Source organism: Pan troglodytes, chromosome 3 (assembly GCF_028858775.2).
Source record: "Pan troglodytes isolate AG18354 chromosome 3, NHGRI_mPanTro3-v2.0_pri, whole genome shotgun sequence".
Taxonomy (NCBI): Eukaryota; Metazoa; Chordata; class Mammalia; order Primates; family Hominidae; genus Pan; species Pan troglodytes.
In genome coordinates, this window is record NC_072401.2 from 57,150,014 (window position 1) to 57,157,102 (window position 7,089).

A 7,089-nucleotide genomic window follows, 5' to 3' on the forward strand; every position below is an offset into this window, starting at 1 on the left:
CCCACTGCTTAGCTTCCACTTATAAGTGAGAACATGTGGTGTTTTATTTTCTGGTTCTAAGTTAGTTCACTTAGGATAATGGCCTCCACCTCCATCTATGTTGCTGCTAATGACATGAGTTCATTCTTTTTTATGGCTGGATTGTACTAGTTTTATAGAATGACTTAGAAAAAAATTGTTCCTGCTAGACTTTTTGGAGTAGTTTCAGTGAGACTAGTACCAGCTTTTCTTTGTATGTCTGGTATTACATGGTGTATATGTACCACATTTTCTTTATCCAGTCAACTGTTGATGTACACTTAGGTTAGTTCCATGACTTTGCTATTGTGAATAGTGCCGTGATGAACATACAAATACAGGTGTCTTTTTTACGTAATGTTTTTTTTTTTCCTTTGGGTAGATGCTCAGTAGTGGGATTGCTGGATCAAAGTTAGTTCTATTTTTAGTTCTTTAATAAATCTCCGTACTGTTTTCCATAGAGGTTGAACTAATTTACATTGTCACCAAGAGTGTATAAGTTTTCCCTTTTCTTTTTTCTGACTTTTATTATTATTATCATTACATTTTTTAAAAGATACAAAATTGATTACTTTTCTTATTTTTAGCAGGTTTTCATTTTTCCAAAAATTGCACCAAGGTAAAGCAAAGCTCTAGTTGATGCAGGTGTGCTATGTACGCATTAGTAGTACTGCCCTCACTATGCACTCATTGGAAAGTAGTGCAATCCCAAGAAAAGGATGGTGTATTTGGCTGTTTTCATGCTGCTGTAAAAGACATACCTGAGACTGGGTAATTTACAGGAGAAAGATGTCTATTAGACTTACAGTTCCACATGGCTGGGGAGGCCTCACAATCATGGCTGAAGGCAAGGAGAGCAAGTCACATCTTACATGGATGACAGCAGGCAAAAAGAGAGAGTTTGTGCAGGGGAACTCCTCTTGTTAAAACCATCAGATCTCGTGAGACTTATTCGCTATCATGAGAACAGCATGAGAAAGACCTGGCCCCATGATTCAATTACCTCCCATTGGTTCCCTCTCACAACACGTGGGAATTCAAGATGAGATTTGGGTAGGGGCACAGCCAAACCCTATCAATGGTTCCTTTTTGACTTTTTAATAATAGCTATTCTAATTTGTGTAAAGAGATCTCATTGTGGTTTTAATTTGCATTTCTTTGATGACTAGTGATGTCAAGCAATTTTTCCTATGTTTTTTGGCCACTTGTATTTCTTCTTTTGAGAAATGCCTGATCATGTCCTTTGCCCACTCCTTAATGGGGTTGTTTTTTTCTTTGTTGAATTTGTTTGAGTCCCTTGTAGATTCTGGATATTGGTCTTTGTCAGAGGTATAATTTGCATTTTATTTTTTCCCATTTGGTAGGTTGTTTACTCTTGATGATTTCTTTTGCTGAGCAGAGGTTTTTCTTTTTCTTTCTTTTTTTTTTTTTTTTTGTATACCTAATTCTCATTTGACTATCTTTTGCTGTGCAGGTTTTTTAAAAATTAAATTCCATTTGTCTATCTTTGATTTTGTTGCATTTGCTTAGGGCATCTTCAACATAAATTCTTTGCCTAGGCCAACGTCCAGAAGAGGTTTTCCTAGGTTTTCTTCCAGGATTTTTATAGCTTCAGGTCTTACATTTAAGTCTGTAATCCACCTTGAGTTAATTTTTGTATATGGTGAGAGATGGGGTCCAGTTTTGTTTTTCTGCATATGAATCGCCAATTTTCCCAGCACCGCTTATTGAATAGGATGTCCTTTCCCCATTGTTTACTTTTGTAGACTTTATTGAAGATAGTTGGTTGTAGGTATGTGTCTTTATTTCTGGGTTCCCTATTCTGTTCCATTGATCTATGTGTCTATTTTTGTACCAGTACCAGGCTGTTTTTGTTACTATAGCCTTGCAGTATAATTTGAAGTCAGGCAATGTGGCATTTTTTTCTCCAGATTTGTTCTTTTTGCTTAGGATTGCTTTGACTATCCTAAGTCCATATGAACTTTAGAATTATTTTTTTCTAATTATGGGAAAAATAAAGTTGGTAATTTGATAGAAATTACATTCAATATATAGATTGTTTTGGGCTGTATGGTCATTTTAACAATACCGATTCTTCCAGTCCATGATCATAGAATGTTTTCCATTTGTTTGTGTCATCTATGCTTTCTTTCATCCACATTTTGTAGTTCTCCTTATAGGGATCTTTCATCTCCTTGGCTAAATACATTCTTAGGCATTTTATTTTTGGCTATTGTAAATGGGATTGAGATCTTGATTTGGTTCTCAGTTTACATGTTATGGGTATACAGAAATGCTACTGATTTTTGTATGTTGATCTTTTATCCTGAAATTTTTTTTTTTTTTTTTTTGAGATGGTGTCTCGCTCTCTTGCCCAGGCTGGAGTGCAGTGGCACAATCTCAGCTCACTGCAAGCTCCACCTCCCAGGTTCGTGCCATTCTCCTGCCTCAGCCTCCCTAGTAGCTGGGACTACAGGTGCCCACCACCACGCCCGGCTAATTTTTTGTATTTTTAGTAGAGACTGGGTTTCACTGTGTTATCCAGGATGGTCTCGATCTCCTGACCTCTTGATCTACCCGCCTTGGCCTCCTAAAGTGCTGGGATTACAGGCGTGAGCCACTGTGCCCAGCCTATCCTGAAATTTTACATGTTTATCAAGTTTAAGAGTCTTTTGGAAGAGTATTTAAGCGTTTCCAGATATATAATAATGTCATCGGTGAACAGAAATAATTTGACTTCCTCTTTTCCAATTTGGATATCTTTTATTTCTTTCTCTTGCATGATTGCTCTTCTAGGACTTCCAGTACTATTCCAGTTGAATAGAAGTGGTGAGGGTGAACATCCTTGTCTTGTTCTAGTTCTTAGGGGGAATGCTTTCAGCTTTTCCCCATTCACCATGATGTTGGTAGTGGGTTTGTCATACGACTCATTATTTTGAGGTATGTTCCTTCAAGGCCTAATTTGTTGAGAGTTTCCATCAAGAAGGGATGTTTGATTTTTATCTAATGCTTCTTCTGCATCTACTGAGATGATCATATGGTTTTAGTTTTTAGTTCCATTTATGTACTGAATCATGTTTATTGATTTGCATATGTTCAACCATCCTTGCATTCTAGGAATAAAGCCCACTTGATTGTGGCAACTTAACTTTTTGATGTGCTTGTGGATTCAGTTTGCTAGTATTTCGTTAAGGATTTTTGTGTCTATGTTCATCAGGGATATTGGCTTGTAGTTTTCTTTTGTTGTTGTGTCTTTGCAAGATTTTGGTATCAGGATGATACTAGTTTTGTAGAATGAGTTAGGAAAGAATCCCTCCTGCTAGAGTTTTTTGGAATAGTTTCAGTGAGACTAGTACCAGCTCTTCTTTGTTATGTCTGGTGAAATTTGGCTGTGAATTTGTCTAGTTCTGGCCCTTTATTTTTGTTTTTGGAAGTTTTTTTTTTACTGATATGATTTCATTAAGTGTTATTGGTATGTTCAGGATTTCTGTTTCTTTCTGGTTCAATCTTGGGAGATTGTATTTTTCCAGGAATTTATCCATTTCCTTTAGGTTTTCTAGTTTGTGCACATAGAGGTGCTCATAATAGCCTCTGATCTTATCTCTGTGATATCAGTTGTAATGTTACCTTTATAATTTCTGATTGTACTTATTTGAATCTTCTCTTTTTTTTTTGTTAGTCTACCTTGTGGTCTATCAATCTCATTTATCTTTCACATAACTAATGTTTTGTTTTATTGACCTTTTGTATTATTTTCTTGTTGTCAGTCTCATTTAGTTCTGCTCTGATCTTTGTTAATTCTTTTTTTCTGCTAGTTTTGCCTTTGGCTTATTCTTGTTTTCCTAGTTCCTTGAGGTGTGACATTAGGTTGTTAATTTGAGATCTATCTTTTTGATGTAGGCATTTAATGTTATTAACATTTGTCTTAGCACTGCTTTTGCTGTATCACAGAGGTTTTGGTATGTTGTGTTTGTCTCTATTTTCATTCGTTTTGAAACATTTTTTGATTTCTGCCTCAATTTTGTTATTTGTCCAACGGTCATTCAGGAACAAGTTGTTGAGTTTCCATGTCTTGTTTAGTTTTGAGAGTTCCCCTTGGTATTGATTTCCAATTTTATTCAGTGTGGTCTGAGAAAATACTTGATATGACCTCAATTTTTTTGACTCTTTTGAGTCTTGCTTTATGGCTAAGTGTATGCTCAGTTGGAGAATGTTCCATGCATAGATGAGAAGAATGTATATTCTGTGGTTGTTGGATAGAATGAATGTTCTATAAATGTCTATTATGTTTGTTTTTTCTATAGTCCAGTTTAAATCCAGAGTTTCTTTGTTGAGTTTCTATCCCAGTATCTATTTAGTGATGTCAGTGAGGTGTTAAAGTCCCCACTTATTGTATTGCTATCAATCTGTTTTCTTAGGTCTAGTAGTATTTGTTTTATGAATCTGGGTGTTCCGGTGTTGGGTGCACATATATTTAGAATAGTTACATCTTCTTGGTGTATTTAACCCTTTGTTATTATATAATGACCCTCTTTGTCTTTTTTTATTGTTGTTGGCTTCAAGTTTGTTTCATCTTATATAAGGATGGCTACTCCTGCTTGCTTTTGTTTTCCATTTTCATAATATATATTTTTCCACTTCTTTACTTTGATTCTATAGCTGCCTTTAGCTAGTAGGTGGGTCTCTTGTAGTAGCAGTTGGTTGGGTCTTGTTCCTCACACTGTCCCCCCACCCCGCCCAATTTGCCGCTCTATATCTTTTAAGTAGAGCATGTAGGCCACTTAGATTCAAGGTTAATATTAATATGTGAGGTTTTGTTCCTGTCATAGTGTTATTAGCTGGTTGCCTTAGAGTTTCAATTATGTAATTGTTTTATAGGATCTGTGAACTCTGTACCTATGTGTCCTCTTATAATGGTGAGTATTGTCCTTTTCTTTCCATTTTAGAACTCCTGTGAGCATTTCTTGTAGGACTGGTCTAGTGGTGATGAATTCCCTTAGCATTTGTTTGGGAAAGATTTTACTTCACCTTTATTTATGAACCTTAGTTTAGCAGAATACAAAATTCTTAACTGACATTTTCTTTTTCTTTAAGGAGGCTAAAAATAGACTCACAATCTCTTCTGACCTGAAGGTTTTTTCTGAGAAGTCCACCATTAGTCTGATGGGATTTCCTTTGTGGGTAATTAGACAATTCTCTCTTGACACTTAGGATTTTTTCTTTTACATTGAATTTGGATAGTCTGATGACTAAATGCTTTGGTGAGGTTCTCTGGCAATGTATCTTGCAGGAGTTCTCTGAGCTTCTTGTACCTTGATGTCTAAATCCCTCTCAAGACCAAGGAAGTTTTCCTGATTTATTTCCTCAGATAAGATTTCTGTACTTTTCACTTTTTCATCTTCTTCCATTGGAATAAGTATAACTCACAGGTTTGGACACTTTACGTAACCTCATATTTTGCAAAGCCTTTGTTCATTAAAAAGTTTTTCTTAATTTATTTTTGTCTGACTGGGTTAATTTGAAATACCTGTTTTCCAACTTTGAAAATCTTTCTTACACTTAGCCTAGTCTACTGTTATAGATTTCAGCTATATTTTGCATTTCTTTCAATGAATTTTTCATTTCCAGAAGTTCTGTTTGGTTTTTAAAAAATGATATGTCTCCTTTCATATCCTGAATTTTTTTGTTTTCTTTGTGTTGGTTTTCAACTTTTTCTTGAATATAATTGAGCTTTTTTAAAATCACTAATTTAAAATTATTTAGTATTTCAAAGATTTCATATTAGTTAGGATCCATTGCTAGAGAGTGAGTGTGATCCTTTGGGGGTGGTTTTCTATCTGTCTATTCGTACTTTCAGGTTGAATATGAATTTTAATAAACCAGTATGTTTTTCTGGTTTATTGTCATCTGGGTAAGCTATCTCTCTTTCTTATGTTTTGAATTTGCTTTCATTTGGATGAGGTTTTCCTCCCCTTGAGGAGGTGTCTATAATGTATGTTGTGTAGAGTCCTTTGGCTTTGGTTCTAGGTTCTTTCAGTGAACAGTATGTATAAGTTCCTTGATTGTAGATAGCATTTTTGGTAGCTTTCCCACATGCTGGTTGTAGTAGTGATGTACTGGCCATGTGAGTAGGCTTACTGCCTCCTGTGGGGCCAGAATGCAGAGGTGTCAGGAAACTTAGTCCAGTGCTGTGTACTTCTGTCAGCAGATTTTCTATTGTGCTGTGCAGTTTAATCTCCAGTCAGCGGATGGTGCTTATGGATAAGAGCTGGCTGCAGCCTACACAGTTGGGTATATACTTGATCCTTGTTTACTGGGAGAAGCTGTCTCTTGCTTCAGGCAATGTACTGTACTGATTTTTATCAGTAGAATGCCATCAATGGGACTGCTTGCCCGTCTTCTCCTCTGCAGGATCTGGGGCATGCTTCTCTATTCCAGTAGATTCCTGTTTTCCCTCTTGAATTAAAGCTAACAGAGTTGATCTTTACACACTATTTTGCTATTTCCGATTGACTGAGGCATGCTAAATGTCTGTAAATCATCATCTCAAAAAAAAAAAAAAACGGCAAATACTTTCAACATGGGATTTATAAGGGAAAATGTTAGGACCGTTAGACCTAAAATCTACATTTATCTAGCTACCACTGCATCTCCAATGACTAGCACAGAATGTGTCAGTCACATAGTCGGCACTCAATAGATATTTATTATATGAATGAATGAATAAATCGCTGTAAAATGATACTACAAATTTACCTAAAGATGGAATCAGTGCTTTTCACTGCACAAAACCAACTTAAAGGCAGAGGGCAAGAGATCCCACTGATAGAGTCCACACAGGTCAGCTCCTAAAGGCACAGAGCAAGATGGAGAAGGTGGATCTAGAGGGGAGAACTGAGAAAGCCAACAAATGCACCAAGAGTCACTGAAGTCCTGAGGAGGCAAGTGAGTAGTTGCATCTCTTATCTTATTCAGGGCCACATAAGAATGAGTGTTAAGTACCATAAACATATGCCCCATACTTTTACTCTCTCACCTGTTGAACTCACATTGTGGTTATACTTTAGGGAG

General features: G+C 36.2%; 1 non-coding gene across 1 annotated transcript; it reads right to left on the reverse strand.

The window, feature by feature from the left end:
- Positions 1-616: 616 nt before the first annotated feature.
- Positions 617-742, reverse strand: LOC112209118 (U4atac minor spliceosomal RNA). Its single transcript, XR_002943785.2, has one exon. It is a non-coding gene; the product is annotated as a U4atac minor spliceosomal RNA (small nuclear RNA).
- Positions 743-7,089: the final 6,347 nt, after the last annotated feature.